This window comes from Bos indicus, chromosome 14, assembly GCF_029378745.1.
Source record: "Bos indicus isolate NIAB-ARS_2022 breed Sahiwal x Tharparkar chromosome 14, NIAB-ARS_B.indTharparkar_mat_pri_1.0, whole genome shotgun sequence".
NCBI classification, from domain to species: Eukaryota; Metazoa; Chordata; class Mammalia; order Artiodactyla; family Bovidae; genus Bos; species Bos indicus.
Genome location: NC_091773.1, coordinates 62,164,853 through 62,182,274, shown reverse-complemented (window position 1 = coordinate 62,182,274; position 17,422 = coordinate 62,164,853).

Genomic DNA, 17,422 nt, shown 5'->3' with positions numbered 1-17,422 from the left:
CTCTATTGAGCCCATCTTTGCATGAAATGTTCCCTTGGTATCTCTAATTTTCTTGAAGAGATCTCTAGTCTTTCCCATTCTATTGTTTTCCTCTACTTCTTTGCATTGATAATTGAGGAAGGCTTTCTTATCTCTTCTTGCTATTCTTTGGAACTCTGCATTCAGATGTTTATATCTTTCCTTTTCTCTTTTGCCTTTCACTTCTCTTCTTTTCACAGCTATTTGTAAGGCCTCCTCAGACAGCCGTTTTGCTTTTTTGCATTTCTTTTTCTTGGGGATGGTTTTGATCCCTGTCTCCTGTTTAATGTCACGAACTTCTGTCCATAGTTCATCAGGCACTCTATCAGATCTAGTCCCTTAAATCTATTTCTCATTTCCACTGTATAATCATAAGGGATTTGACTTAGGTCCTACCTGAATGGCCTAGTGGTTTTCCTCACTTTCTTCAATTTCAGTCTGAATTTGGTAATAAGGAGTTCATGATCTGAGCCACAGTCAGCTCCTCGTCTTGTTTTTGCTGACTGTATAGAGCTTCTCCATCTTTGGCTGCAAAGAATATAATCAATCTGATTTCAGTGTTGACCATCTGGTTATGTCCATGTATAGAGTCTTCTCTTGTGTTGTTGGAAGAGGGTGTTTGCTATGAATAGTGCATTTTCTTGGCAAAACTCTATTAGTCTTTGCCCTGCTTCATTCCGTATTCCAAGGCCAAATTTGCCTGTTACTCCAGGTGTTTCTTGACTTCCTACTTTTGCATTCCAGTCCCCTATAATGAAAAGGACATCTTTTTTGGGTGTTAGTTCTAAAAGATCTTGTAGGTCTTCATAGAACCGTTCAACTTCAGCTTCTTCAGCGTTACTGGTTGGGGCATAGACTTGGATTACTGTGATATTGAATGGTTTGCCTTGGAAACGAACAGAGATCATTCTGTCGTTTTTGAGATTGTATCCAAGTACTGCATTTCAGACTCTTTTGTTGACCATGATGGCCACTCCATTTCTTCTGAGGGATTCCTGCCCGCAGTAGTAGATATAATGGTCATCTGAGTTAAATTCACCCATTCCAGTCCATTTCAGTTCGCTGATTCCTAGAATGTCGACATTCACTCTTGCCATCTCTTGTTTGACCACTTCCAATTTGCCTTGATTCATGGAACTGACATTCCAGGTTCCTAGGCAATATTGCTCTTTACAGCATCGGACCTTGCTTCTATCACCAGTCACATCCACAGCTGGGTATTGTTTTTGCTTTGGCTCCATCCCTTCATTCTTTCTGGAATTATTTCTCCACTGATCTCCAGTAGCATATTGGGCACCTACTGACCTGGGGAGTTTCTCTTTCAGTATCCTATCATTTTGCCTTTTCATACTGTTCTTTTGATATAATGAAACTTAAATTTTTTATGTAGTCAGATCCTTTCATCTTTGTCTGTATGTTTTAGAATGATGCCAACTTCAATAAAGTTGTATCAGTTCAGTTCAGTTCAGTTCAGTCGCTCAGTCGTGTCCGACTCTCTGCAACCCCATGAATCACAGCACACCAGGCCTCCCTGTCCATCACCAGCTCCTGGAGTTCACCCAGACTCACGTCCATCGAGTCAGTGATGCCTTCCAGCCATCTCATCCTCTGTCGTCCCCTTCTCCTCCTGCCCCCAATCCCTCCCAGCATCAAAGTCTTTTCCAATGAGTCAACTCTTCGCATGAGGTGGCTAAAGTACTGGAGTTTCAGCTTTAGCATCATTCCTTCCAAAGAAATCCCAGGGCTGATCTCCTTCACAATGGACTGGTTGGATCTCCTTGCAGTCCAAGGGACTCTCAAGAGTCTTCTCCAACACCACAGTTCAAAAGCATCAATTCTTCGGCGCTCAGCCTTCTTCACAGTCCAACTCTCACATCCATATATGACCACAGGAAAAACCATAGCCTTGACTAGACGAACCTTTGTTGGCAAAGTAATGTCTCTGCTTTTTAACATGCTGTCTAGGTTGGTCATAGACTCCTTTCCTTCCAAGGAGTAAGAATCTTTTAATTTCATGGCTGCAGTCACCATCTGCAGTGATTTTGGAGCCCCCCAAAAATAAAATCTGACACTGTTTCCATTGTTTCCCCATCTATTTGCCATGAAGTGATGGGACCAGATGCCATGATCTTAGTTTTCTGAATGTTGAGTTTTAAGGCAACTTATTCACTCTCCTCTTTAACTTTCATCAAGAGGCTCTTTAGTTCTTCTTCACTTTCTGCCGTAAGGGTGGTGTCATCTGCATATCAGAGGTTATTGATATTTCTCCCAGCAATCTTGATTCTAGCTTGTGCTTCCTCCAGTCCAGCGTTTCTCATGATGCACTCTGCATAGAAGTTAAATAAGCAGGGTGACAATATACAGCCTTGACGGACTCCTTTTCCTATTTGGAACCAGTCTGTTGTTGCATGTCCAGTTCTAACTGTTGCTTCCTGACCTGCATACAGATTTCTCAAGAAGCAGGTCAGGTGGTCTGGTATTCCCATCTCTTTCAGAATTTTCCACAGTTTATTGTGATCCACACAGTCAAAGGCTTTGGCATAGTCAATAAAGCAGAAATAGATGTTTTTCTGGAACTCTCTTGCTTTTTCCATGATGCAGCGGATGTTGGCAATTTGATCTCTGGTTCCTCTGCCTTTTCTAAAACCAGCTTGAACATCTGGAAGTTCACGGTTCACATATTGCTGAAGCCTGGATTGGAGACTTTTGAGCATTACTTAACTAGCATGTGAGATAAATAGACCTTAAAGTGTATTTTACAGTTTCTTTTTAACCTCTAATTCTTAACTTCTAACTAACTAGTACTGACTACCAAACAACTGATGGTGGTAAAAAAAAGAAAAATGTGTGGAGCAGAAAAAGAAAGTATCAGTCAGAAAACTTTACGAAGCTTGTGAAAATGGAGGGTATTAAAAACCTATGGTCTTTACCACATTATGTATCAAGAGTACTTGGCAGAAAATACTTGAATCTATCGTGTATTATTGAATCTATACTGCTATTTATTGCTGTGGACTTAACCATTGTCGGTTATGTGAATTTTTGTCACAAATTGAAGTTAAATATCCTGTATCTCACAGCCATGACCACAGTTCTGTGGCTTAGCAGTTGTAAAGTTTTATTGCAACTTTTGAACTTGAACCTAAGATTGAAATGTTTCTGAGTGAGAACTACTTCCCTTGATTATTTTCATTTATTTGTTTATTTATTTATTAAGCAGTCATGATTATTGAACACTGAATGGCTTTGAAAATTAACTTCTATTGCAGACTTGATAATGCTTAATGAATTCAATCTAAAATTAAGAGACAAAACAGTGTTTATGTACAAAACTTATGTACTGCAATGAGATCATCTTGATGGTAACTAACATTAATTTGGATCACAAGTAATGTCATACTGCTTTACACGGTTGCTGTGCTTTTAAAAATTAAAGTGATAATTGAGATCTCCATTCCCACACAAATTTTCAGTGGGTATATTTATATACTCAGCTCATACTGTAGTTTCAGCAGCATTTTTTGAAGTTCCATGCAAGTATAAAGGGAATTTCCATATTTCAGAATCCACTTATCTGTAGTTGAGGAGCTTCCACCTTATCTTCAATTGGAAGTGATTAATCTGAATTATAAAGACATGAGTGTGTGTGTGTTAGTTGCTCAGTTGTGTGCAACTCTTTGCGACCCCTCAGATTGGGGCCCACCAGGCTCCTCTGTCCGTAGGATTTTCCAGGCAAGAATAGTGGAGTGGGTTGCCATTCCTTTCTCCAGGGGATCTCCCCAACCCAGGGATCTAACCTGGGTCTCCCGTATTGCAGGCAGATTCTTTACCGTCTGAGCCACTAGGGAAAAAAGACAATGACATGCTCAAGGGCCAATATTGGGTTGACCAAAAAACTCTTTCAGGTTTTTCTATACCATTTCATGGAAAACCTGAATGAAATTTTTAGCCATCCAAATACAAACAGAAGGAATAGAATTCTAAAAATGCCTTCCAAACAATGAATAGGCTCAATTAAAATTGTATGGTTGAAAACTGGTATCGGTATTTGGTAGCACCTTGCTGTGTAAAAAGACATTTTCCAGGATAAAATACATGAAATTCCATTACATATCAGTAATAACAATAAATGTTTCAAGAGATTTCAGTGTCCATTAGTGGGAACACTAACTTTGAACCCCAATTCAGCAAAATGTGATCCTCACCCCCAAAAATTCCATTCTTACTGTAAGTAGACCTTTATTACAAAAAATTGAACTCATTTATCATTATTGTTTGTATTATTATATTTTGAATTTTATCAGTAAGAATTCTATGACAGTTGGTATTCTCTGTTGTACTGATGTTAAGTGCCTACATAATATTCTCTGTTTCACCTCTTGGCCTGTGCTGTGCTCAGTTGTGTCTGACTTTTGGAGACCTTTTGGATTGTAGACTTACCAGGCTCCTCCGTCCACAGGATTTCTCTGTCAAGAATACCAGAGTGATTTGCCACTTCCTCCTCCAGGGGATCTTCCCAACCCAGGGATTGAACCTGCGTCTCCTGAGTCCCCTGGATGGCAGGCGAATTCTTTACTGCTGAGCCATCTGGGAAGCCCACTTCTTAGCCCGCAAAGCCTATAATATTTACTATCTCATCCCTAACAGAGAAAGTTTGCTGACCTTGGATTTAGAGTATGTATACCAAAATGTCAACTGTGGTTTCCCCCAATTATTTAGATTATGAATATTTTCATTTACTTCTTATTCTTGCTACTTGCATTTTCTCATTGATCAGCAATGAACATGTATTAACCATGTAATAAAGAAAATCAGCTTTTTTTAAAACCAGTTCTATAAAGAAAAATTAATCCTCCAATCAAGTTGATACATGCATCACTAATAAAAGTTCTCCATTCCATAAAGCAGACTCACTTCTATGCAATTCATTGTCTTTCTCACCAGGAGAAGTTGCAATCAAACTGAGGATTTCTATAAGAAAAGTCCTTGTGTTTTCCTCAGAACCACATCAGAGCAGAGAATTTTCAGGAGGACGCTTTCATCTGCCACAGGCTGAATCAGACTTTTCAGAAGCCCTGCGCGGGTTTACAGGGAGCAGGCAGAAAGGGTGGCCTGTGGAGTGTCCTCCCAACACAGCATCTGACGTCCCACCTCTTGAGATGCTCTGCAGCAGGTTGCATGTTTGACTGGAAGTAACCATCCCCAAATTGATCCATGCTCACAGGTTAGAGAGCATCAGGGCAGTCAAGGGGTGGGAAATGAGCTCTGTCCAACTCATCCAGAACAATCTGTGCTGGTGGTACTAGTCGGGTATGGTGGTGTCCAGATCTTTTACCTGTTTTCAGAAGCAACTTTACACTGAATTCCAATAGGTATAAATCCATTTTTATCCATATAAATTTATTTCAAGTGGCAATATTTACCACTTACGGTAATCACACAAGGGAAATGAGGCTGTTCAGATACAAATTAAAGTTAGATTTAGGGAACTTCCCCGGTGGTCCAGTGGTTAAGAATCCACCCGCCAATGCAGGGGATACACAGGTTCCATCCCTAGTCTGGGCAGATTCTACATGTCTCAGGGAAACTAAGCCTGTGCGTCACAACTCCTGAGCCCCTGTGCCCTGGAACCCATCCCCTGCAACAGGAGAAGCCACCACAGTGAGAAGACCGCACATCACAACTAAAGAACAGGTCATGGTCGCTGCAACTGGAGAAAGCCCAGGCACAGCAATGAACACCTCAGTTCAGTTCAGTCACTCAGTCGTGTCCGACTCTTTGTGACCCCATGAATCGCAGCACGCCTGGCCTCCCTGTCCATCACTAACTCCTGGAGTTCACTCAGACTCACGTCCATCGAGTCAGTGATGCCATCCAGCCATCTTATCCTCTGTCGTCCCCTTCTCCTCCTGCCCCCAATTCCTCCCAGCATCAGAGTCTTTTCCAATGAGTCAACTCTTCGCATGAGGTGGCCAAAGTACTGGAGTTTCAGCTTTAGCATCATTCCTTCCAAAGAAATCCCAGGGCTGATCTCCTTCACAATGGACTGGTTGGATCTCCTTGCAGTCCAAGGGACTCTCAAGAGTCTTCTCCAACACCACAGTTCAAAAGCATCAATTCTTTGGCACTTAGCCTTCTTCCCAGTCCAACTCTCACATCCATACATGACCACAGGAAAAACCATAGCCTTGACTAGACAAACCTTTGTTGGCAAAGTAATGTCTCTGCTTTTGAATATGCTGTCCAGGTTGGTCATAACTTTCCTTCCAAGGAGTAAGTGTCCTTTAATTTCATGGCTGCAATCACCATCTGCAGTGATTTTGGAGCCCCCCAAAATAAAGTCTGACACTGTTTCCACTGTTTCCCCATCTATTTCCCATGAAGTGATGGGACCGGATGCTATGATCTTCATTTTCTGAATGTTGAGCTTTAAGCCAACTTTTTCACTCTCCACTTTCACTTTCATCAAGACAGTAGGTGTTACAAGAGGGCATCAGAGGGCAGACACACTGAAACCATACTCACAGAAAACTAGTCAATCTAATCACACTAGGACCACATCCTTGTCTAACTCAATGAACACCTAGGACAGCCAAAAATAAAAATAAATTAAAAAAACCATTTTTTAAAATTAGCTTTAGACTGGCCTCAGCATCAAGTTTATCCTGAGTTATATTTCTGTTACATGAACTCAATAAAATCCTGAATCCCATACATGTGTGATGGCAAGCATTAACAGCTTTTAGCTGCTTGCTTTTCAACCCCAGGATAACCTTCAATTAAACTGATCTAAAAGCTTGAAAGAAAAGTAATAGAAAATGTTTGTCTTAAAAATGGAATCACTAACATTTTCTTCCAACTGCCAGTATTTCTTATCGTCAGTATGAAAGCCAATCCAGTAGCATCGAAAACTATAATGAATGTTAAAATGAATAGATTTTAATGTATTTAATATCAATAATATTAAATAAATATTAAAATGAATATAAATACAGTATGTCTTGGGCTTCCCCTGTGGTTCAGTGGTAAAGAATCTGTCTGTAATGCAGGATCCACAAGAGCTGCAGGTTCAATATCCTGGAAGAAGGCATAGCTACCCATTCCAGTATTCTTGCCCAAAGAATCTCATGGACAGAGGATCCTGGCGGGCTACAGTCCATAGGGTCCCAAAGAGTCGGACACAACTGAGCACAACTCGGTATATTTACCATCTGAAAGTGCCAATTATCATGCAACTCACTACTGTGTTGAGTGAGTAAGTGAAAGTCGCTCAGTCATGTCCAAATCTTTGCAACCCTACGGACTGTAGCCCACCAGGCTTCTCTGTCCACTGGATTCTCCAGGCAAGAGTACTGGAGTGGGTTGCCATTTCCTCCTCCAGAGGATCTTCCCAACACAGGGATCGAACCTGGGTCTCCTGCATTGTAGGCAGACACTTCACCATCTGAGCCACCAGGGAAGTCCTGCCAGATGGCTTAAAACAACTGAAATTTATTCTGTCACAGTTCTGGAAGCCAGAAGTCTGAAATCGAGATTTGCCCAGGCTACACTTCCTCTGAAACCTGTGGGGAATCCTTCCTCCTCTCACCCTAGCTTCTGATGGTTTGCCAGCACTCTCTATCATCCTTGGTTTGTAGATGCATCGCTCCGGTCCTCCATCTTCACATGTGTTTTCATATCCTCCCTGCGTCCAAATTTCCATGTGCATAATGACACCACTCCGACTGGATTAGGCCCCACCCTAATGAGCTCATTTTAACTTGATTACCTCTGTAAAGACCCTGTCACCAGTTAAGAATACATTCTGAAATACTGGGGGTAGAACTTCAATCTATTTTTGGGGGAAGATATAACACATAACTGATGGCAACTAAGAGTGTCCACGGTGCTAGGGTTTGGATGAGTGCTGAACCTAGGTGTCCCCAGGGGACTGGACAGGCCTAAGGGCTATGAAAGGGGCCGAGTCCCTGCACCTCGCTGGAGGAGGAGCGAGCGTGTGGTGCATGCTGTTCGCTCATGGTGCGGTCTCAAGCACATCGCAAACACCACCTGTTTGCAGACACCACCTGTTAAATTTACATTTACTCTTGTGAGCCGGGTGTTATTGTGACCATGTCACAGATGAGGAAATGGAGGCCTGATGAAGTCAGTAGACTACTACTCGATTCCTTTCGGTTTCTGGCTGTGATCTACTGGAGAAAATGGGGTTTGCTGTTTGTGCTGGTGACTACGTCATTTCCATTCCCATTTTATTCCCAGTGGGCTTAGACTCTAGTCAGTGATTATGGTGACAGTCCCCTCTCCTGGTTTTAGAAATGACTCACTGGGTCGCATCTTTTATCTTGATTTAACCATGAGCATTGTGTGAAAGCAGAAGTGAAATATTTTGCCCTTTTTCCCGAAGGTGTCACAACTGTCTGAGATTTTTGACTAGGCATTGAGTTGAAACACTGATTTCAAAGTGCCTGGCAATGGCAACCCACTCCCGTACTCTTGCCTGGAAAATCCCATGGGCAAAGGAGCCTGGTAGGCTGCAGTCCATGGGGTTGCTAAGAGTCGGACACGACTGAGCGACTTCACTTTCCCTTTTCACTTTCATGCATTGGAGAAGGAAATGGCAACCCACTCCAGTGTTCTTGCCTGGAGAATCCCAGGGATGGGGGAGCCTGGTGGGCTGCCATCTATGGGGTCGCACAGAGTTGGACACGACTGAAGCGACTTAGCAGCAGCAGCAGCAACAACATGTGGTGGCTCAGACGGTAAAGCATCTGCCTACCACGTGGGAGACCCAGGTTCAATCCCTGGGTCTGGAAGATCTCCTGGAGAAGGAAATGGCAACCCACTCCAGTATTCTTACCTGGAAAATCCCATGGATGGTGGAACCTGGTAGGCTACAGTCCATGGGGTCTCAAAGAGTCGGACACAACTGAGCGACTTCACTTTAACATGTGTTGAAAGATGTGTGTGTGTGTGTGGGGGGGGGGGTGTTGTTGCTTTTTAAAAAAATCCTCATAATCACCATATACAGTAGCTTATTATTTTTTTTTAACCGTATTCCACAGCATATGAGATCTTAGTTCCCATACCAAGGATTGAACCCAGGCCCCTGCATTGGAAGCTTGAATCTTAATCACTGGACTGCCAGGGGATTTCCCTGAAAGATTTTAAAAAAATATATTTATTTGGTTACGCTAGGTCTCAGTTGCCACATGCAGAATCTTTAATTGTGGCATATGAACTAAATTTTAGTTACAGCATGTGAGATCTAGTTTCTGGACAAGGGATAGAACCCAGGCCCACCCTGCATTGGGAACATGGAGTCTTAGCCACTGTTAGGGAAATTAAATGAATAGTCTGGTTTAGGCTTCAGATACAAAGCACAGCAGGCCTCTGACCTTGCTTCTAACCTGCCTGGACACTGTCCTGACTGGGAGTGACTGCCTGCTGTGAGTGCAAGGCTTGCAGCACCATAGATAAGATGGGGGAGAAATCTTGAGATTGTTGAGCCCCTGGAGGGGCCCTGGTCAACCAAGCCCCAGGCTTCACTACATTCCAAGTTTTACACAACAAGACAGACAGCATTAATAGGAAAACAGGCTTACAGTTTGGTCACAGATTGATGATGATATCAGTTTGCGTCCTGGGATTACAAGTGGGAACCCCTGAACTGCAATCTGTGAAGTCTTACCAGCGGAGCAGATGTGCTGCCTGGGACCCTTTCCCAATTGGGACTCCAGATGAGCTGTGACACGGGATTCCCAGCGCTGATTAAGTCTGGATGTTGGTCATAAACCCAATTTGGTGATGTATTCTCTGCTCTTTCTACTTTTCTTTTAATACTAGCATATTGAAAGTAAGCTAGATAATTCTCTAATAAATATCTGTGTTATTTATTTGTATATAACGAGTGGCTTATTTTGTTAACCAATCCTTTGAACCTGAGACGAAAGTGAAAACAGCCACTGCATCACCAGGGGAGTAACTGAGAGCTGTTTTTAAATGAAGATAACCTGGAAACTCTGTGCCACTGAGACGTGTGTCAGAGATGGTGGCAAGAATCATCCAGGGCTTACCCTCTGCCAAATCGAAGCGTGTATTTTCTCATTTAATTATCCGAAAACGCCTGATGGGATTGGTATTAATATTTTAGCCCCATTTCCAGATTTAAACAAAATGAAAACTGATAGTTCAGTTGAATCTTTTGTAAGTGAGAGAGGCAGGATTTGTCTGATTCGAAAGGCTATGCTTTGAATCTTGACTGTTCCCCTGTCATGCACACACACAACCACCACCAAAAACTCAGCAGAGTTCAAGTTCAAGGGAATGCAAAGACCTACCCAGGAGAGTGCTCACACCCTCTCTCCAGACCTGAAAAAGGGGCTTTCCCCCTCCCATGCGGTACTACAGGAATGGTTCAGCAGCCCAGGGGCCCTCTTCTCACCGAACCAGGTAGCTATTTTGCAGTTGAACTTCAAAATCCACCAACCGAGGTTTCTCTGGTGCATTTCCTTTGCCCTCCCCCACCTACACCCTCCCTCTCCCCTTGTGCTTATTAACTCGGCAGGCTTACCCAGCACCTTTTATTTTTAGGATCTCGAAATGTTCAAACAAGACATTTGTATTATGTTGCTGTGCTCATGACTGGGAAACCAGGATCACAAAGACTCTGTGATCCTGATGACTTAGATGGTTATGCAACAAACAATTCAAGATAAAAAGCCTCGGGTGAGGGTTGGGAGGGGGCTGCCGTAGAACCTGTCCCCAGGCCCCAGGGTTTGCTGATCTGGGCTGAAAACAGCTCCTTCCTTCCAAGGGCCACGTCTGCCTCTGCAGCGAGGGTGTTATTGACAGGCACGGTGGGGCAGCCAGCTGGGCTGCCTCAGAGTCAGGCTCACCCGCGTTAGCCATTTTAACCGTCATTTAAAATTCATTTCCAATACTAGGAATAGCAGTTTGTCACTTTCTCTGTTGTTGTTTTTTTCCACAGACATATTAATATGGATGTGGCTAGCAGCTTCCAAGCTCTGAATTGAGCTCATTAAGTCACAGCTGGCTGGGAATACATGTCAATCTATGCCTTTATTTCTCAAGCCGGTTCTATAATGAAATTAAAATGGACTCCTCCACACACCCCCCTCCCCTCCAAGCAAAGCCCCTTGACCCTCTGGGAAGTGGATGCTGTGTCCAGAGGATGCTCTTTTCTCGGAAGAAATGCATGTATAATTCCGGTAATTAAAACATTTAATTTGGTGATTATCTTCACAAAAAGAAACCACTCGGATTAACCCTGGTGGGGGGACATTCCATCCAGCTGTTAGAACCAGGGCGGCCTGTCCCCTCCGCCCTCCTCCCTTCGAGGGAGGAGCCCACCCGCTTGGGGGTGCTCCCTTCTCACTCACCAGAGACCAGTTCTCCGAGTGGAAGTGTGGCTGGCCAGATGGCCCCCAGCAGTACTCAACTCGCCTCGGCTGAAATGCATGGTTGGATTTCTGAAACACAGTATTTATTTTTAAAAAGGGCTTTAAAGAAAAAGCTGATTCATTGTTACTCCAGAGGAATTCCTTAAGGGAAGATAATACCCTTGCTGCTAAGTCATTCAGTCGTATCCAACTCTTAGCGACCCCATGGACCGAGTTCCTCCGTCCATGGGATTTTCCAGGCAAGAGTACTGGAGTGGGGTGTCATTGCCTTCTCCGATAATACTCTTAAGAGCCGACATTTCCTGAAAACCTTTATGGTTTAAATAAAACGAGCTGCGTGTCAAATAAATTCACCTGGGGAGCTTGTTAAACAAGGGGATTCCCAGGTCCACTCTGGCTGTCCTGAAACAGGAACCTGGGCAGGGGCCCATGATCCGGCTTTTAACAAGCTCCCCAGTGATTCATTTGCATCCTGAAGTTTGGGAGTCCCTAGGGGTGTGGGGGGTGGGGTGGGGGGTGGAGGAGGAACATGGGGAGGGAGAAGACACCCACTTATCATCAGTGCTGGGTTGGGGTGTAACAGTGAGTCACTTGGAGAGCGATGTGCTCACCTGACACCCCTCTGTGCTTCATTTGGATGACAAATTAGAAAATGATGTGCAATTAAGCTTTTCACGAGGCACAGTTCATCGGTTCACCCCCTCTGTACCTCAGAGCCAGGCTTTGTGTCCCTGGGTAATCAGGAAAGTCACTAAGACTCCCTCTGTTGTGTGGATGGGAGGATAGCAGGCCAGACCTGCCTGTCGATCTGGGAAACAGAACGGGCGGAGTGAGTCCTGCTCTGCTCTCAGGAGCTGCTGAGGAGCCCAGCGTACCCGCAGACGTTATTGTGTGTGCTGTGCTCAGTTGCTAAGTCGTGCTGGACTCTGCAACCCTCATGGACTGTAGCCCGCCAGGCTTCTCTGTCCATGGGATTCTCCAGGCAAGAATACTGGGGTGGGTTGCCATTTCCTCCTCCAGGGGATCTTCCCAACCCATGGATTTGAACTTGTGTCTCGTGCATTGGCAGGCGGATTCTTTACCACTGAGCCTCCAGGGAAGCCCAGTAGGGGTTCCCAAGTGTCAACTCAACCCAGGGTCATCCAGAGAACTTCTTAAAAATACAGATTTCTGGAGCCCTGCCCTGAGCCATTGAGGGAGAGTGTCTTGGAGGCTGGGCCCTGAAATCTCTATTCGTGGCAATCCTTCCTGGGGAATCAGGAACCACTGAGAACAGAGAGCACTGCTTGTTGGATCATGAAATTATTAGAAATAAACCTACAGAGAAGTCAATGCAAAGAAAAGAAGCTAGACATCAGATGGCAGGGGAACCAGGATCTTGCACCCCTAGATTCTACCAGATTCTCCTGACAAGGGGAAGGTGAGTGATAAGAACTATAAAGAAAGACAGCCCATTAAAAGAGGTTACTTAATTTGAATTTGTTTTGCTCCCTTTTAGTAGCAGGAGCTTGTAAAATGATAGGGAGGGTGGGATGAAGATTTTAATTGCACGGGCTGCTGGCTCCTGTGAGGGAATTTCTTTCTTTGTTTTAAAGCAGTATTTCCAGTGGTGTGTTGTAAGTGGGTGCTTACAGGGAAAAAGGAAAGAAAAAGCCAAGATACGTACCGTTGACTGATTTCCCTGGAGTAAATCCTCCTTCCGTGGCCTCTGGCAAGCTACTAACATGATGTCACCGAGCATGAAACTGAGAGGAGATACATGCAGTCGGCTCTTCTCTGCTGGAAGGAACCCATTCCAGCACACCTCGGGATGGTCCCCAAATTCAAAGGAGACCTTCCTGAAACAAATTCAGCAGTATCTGCCGCAAATGTCACCATACTGGAATCCCTGTGGGATGGAGACAGGCAGAGTAACACTGACTGTGTGGTTGAAGGCGGGCTTCTCCCCACCAGGCATGCAGACATCACCGGGTACCATGCTGGGAGCCACAAGCAATGCTCAAGCAAGCACAAGGTCCCTTGTCAAGGAGCCGGCAGCCCACCTAAGGCAGAGCCCTATTCCCTAAGGAAGTGGGGACAGGCAGTGGAAACAGGAATGAAGAACTTCAGGTGGGGGAAGGGGTTCTTTCTCTTCAAATTCTGTTCATAATCACCCACTACAGAGTTCATGAAAAAGGAAATGGAGCTGTAGTTGGGAGCCCGACTGGACAAGCAGATTCTGCAATATTAGGGGGAAGAGCTTAGGATGACAGAGCCTGCACAACACGAACTGGAGTGGAAACGATCCAATTAATCATTCAAATTTGTGTCTAAGGAACCATGATACTCGGTTATGCATTTCAAGTACCTCTTAAAACCTGCTCTGGAGAGAGGTGTGAAACCCATGATGGATGTAAAATTAGCACATATTTTCCCAGGTAGGTGAAAATGTGCTAGGTAAATAATAGGAAAGAAAGCAGAGATTTCTGGGAATTACCTCGTTTGCGTGCGTGAAGAAAGAACGAGATGGGGTGGGAGGAGAGAACAAGGCAGACCCCAGATCCGGTGGGAAATATCTTTTGTATTTGTGGTCCTCAGGGAGAGTTGGTTGTTCCTGAAGCAAAAGCAGCCAACAGTGTACAGCTCTGCTCTGTTCCCATGTTCCTCTAATATGTTGGGCAGATCCAGCATGAAAGACAAGGGGTAAAGGACAGCTGAATGCAGTTCATTTCAGTTGCTCAGTTGTGTCCGACTCTTTGCAGCCCCATGGACTGCAGCACGCCAGGCTTCCCTGTCCATCACCAACTCCCAGAGTCCACCCAAACCCATGTCCATTGAGTCAGTGATGCCATCCAACATCTCATCCTCTGTCGTCCCCTTCTCCTCCTGCCCTCAATCTTTCCCAGCATCAGGGTCTTTTCAAATGAGTCAGCTCTTCGCATCAGGTGACCAAAGTATTGGAGTTTTAGCTTCAGCATCAGTCCTTCCAATGAATGTTCAGGACTGATTTCCTTTAGGATGGACTAATTGGATCTCCTTGCCGTCCAAGGGACTCTCAGAAGTCTTCTCCAACACCACAGTTCAAAAGCATCAAATCTTCAGCGCTCAGCTTTCTTTATAGTCCAACTCTCACATCCATACATGACTACTGGAAAAACCAAAGCTTTGACTAGATGGACTTTTGTTGGCTGAATGCAAGGACTGCTTTATTTTCAAGCTACTCCTGTTGCAAGAAGGCAAGCCTGGAGCATGTCAGTGCCCTTGTGTGTTATGTTTGGGATGGGAGTAAAGGAAAACTAGTAATATCCTAGTTTACTAAAGAAAAAAAAAAAACAAGATCCTGCCGTAAATGAGCTGCTGTAAATATTTGCTGGAGGGATTGGCTGACAAACAGCGATGCGCTGGAGCCAGCCCCAGGGCGCTGACGGGCTCGAGCCATACATGCACATCTCTTCCCAACTTGACATCAGTGACGTGACACCAATAGCTTGAAATCGGCAGGGGCAGTACTGACACTGCAGTAATTGGCAGATTCTACAAATCAGGTCATTTGTCCCCGGAGGGCCAGTTGTTAAGACCTACCACCATATCACTGCAGGCAAGTTACTCTAATGGAAGGTTGGATCATAACTGTGTCACTAAGTCTGCTCAGGCCACCATCACAAAATACCACAGGCTGGGTGGCTGAAACAACACATACTTCTTTTCTTAGAGTCCTGGAGACTAGAAGTCCAAAGGCAAGGTGTCAGCAGGGTTGGTTTCTGCCGAGGCTCCTGTCCCTGGCTTGCAGGTGGCTGCCTTATCACTGTGTCCTCACGTGGCCTTTCCTCTGTGCCTGCCTATCCCTGGCATCCCTTCCTCTTCTTATAAGGACACCAGTCAGGCTGAATTAGAGCTTACTCGTATGACCTCATTTGACCTTAATTCCTTAAAGGTCCTATGTCCAAGTACAATCACATTGGGTGCTCTGGCTTGAGGAGCCCCTGGTCAGCACTCCCTGAGCATGAGTCTTCCATTCTGACACTGACAGACAGCTTACTTCGGCCCTCCCTCACCACTTTGGCGTCTGCACCGTTGGCTGCCTCCTGCCTGTTCTCCCATCAGCCCACTCATCCATCAATGTGACAGGACTATGCTAGTGCCAAGAGTGTGGCAGTGCACGTGGCAGCCTGGTCCCTGCACACATACGCAAGCCACGACAACTGGCATGCCTCCTTGAGACGAGGGCCAGCCATGAGAGGACAGAGTGGGCTGACCCTGGGGAAGAGCTATTTGAACTGAGATCTGAACCACTGAGTAGGGTTAGCTGAGTGGAGAGGAGTTAAGCGTGGGCAACACAGAGCAAACAGCCGTGCAAAGGCACTGAGGTAGAAAGGGCAGGGCGTGTTCTGCTGTCTTCAGGCAGTGCTCCCTTCTTGGAAACTTCTCCTGCCACCACCCCCCAGCCCCCACTCTGATGAGTCCTGCTTGGTGGAGAGGCGGCAAGAGGCAAGAGAAAACTCATAGACCGGGAGAAGGTGGTGTGAGGGCTGGGGAGCTTATTAAGAGGCTAGAGTCCCTGGTTAGTTTTTTTAACTCTTCAGTGATTATTAAGAGAATGAGAACCTTGCAGGGTGAGAGACCATGACCAGAGAGAGTAGAACTTCCAGCATTAAGAGTCGAGAGTGAAGCACTTCTGGGAGATGATGGAGGCTGAAGGGGCCTATGGCCTACGGGGAGGGTGCTGAGGTGAAGGTTGCTGACGGCAAGCATTTCAAGAAAGGAAGAGCCTGGAGAGAGGCCAGCCTGGGAGTCAGTCAGAATATACGAGGAGAGGGCAGAAGAGCTGCAGGAAAGACCCCAGTGGAGACCACAGGCCCCCCTGCGGGTACCAGCTGAGCGTGTAGGAAAGTTCGAGGGGGGCTTTGCAGCCTCTGACCCCGCTCCTTCCTGTTTTGCTGCCTCCAGTGGGGAACGGCGCTGCTGTTGGCAGGGGAACATAGCTAGGACTGCGGTAAAGGCCGGAGTTTGGGGACTGAACTTTGACAAACATTGGGAAAACAACACTCCAGATTGATTTATGTAAGAGATAAATATTTGTTTGCAAAAATAGGAGTACATGGGATTAAAAAAAGAGAAACGTAAACTCAGGCATTGCTAGTATTGACTGTACCCCGGCTTCCCGGCCACCCAGAGGCAGAACTTAAACAGTAACAAACCCCATGTTCTTGGCTGGCGCCCACCATGGCTGAGCACCCAGCCTTCTGCCTGGTGTTTCTCAACTTTTTTTCTGGGACCTTTGCACAAGTGTCTCTAGAAGCTCACAACAGCCCTCTCTGGCTCAGCTGGGAGTCCCACCACTCTGCCCACATCCTGCTCCAGCTCATTCTATGGAGGGTCCTGGTCATGTGGCCCAGAAGTCACCTTCCCCAGGGCTGTTCTATCTTGAGGACTCTGGCATCATTGCCAAGGGTGCCGTGTCCTGGGGCTTCTGCACTGCTGCTGCCTCTTGCAGTTTCCTGGAAGGACACTGCTCCTGGGTCCCTCTGCTTAGTCCTATGGGTACCTCGTCCTGGTTGGCTCTGGGCACCTGTGTTAATGTACTGAAGCCTGGAAAGGGACAGAGCTTTGCTCTGTGTTCTGGAAATTTTGACACACAAAAGTCATCCCCTACTTCAGGTCACAGAGGGGAGACTGTGTGATCTTGTCTTCTTCATGATCTGAAAGTCAGCTAGGGTCCCACTGGCCCTGGCAACTCACAGCCTGGACCCCTCTGTGCAAGCCTGAGGCACTCTCCAAGGTCCCCAGAGGAAGCTGGCACTGTTACCTCAGGGCCAAAGCTCCTGGCATCACAGTCAGCTCAGCGTGTGGGTCCCTCACCATCTCACACGTGCCATTTTCTGTTTCACACCATCTTGGCCCTGCCATGAACCTCAACTCATTCTTTGATTTTTATTAAAAACAAAAAGACCTGTCATTCATATTAGTGATCAGTGAGATGTGCTAGGCATTACTAAACACTTAGG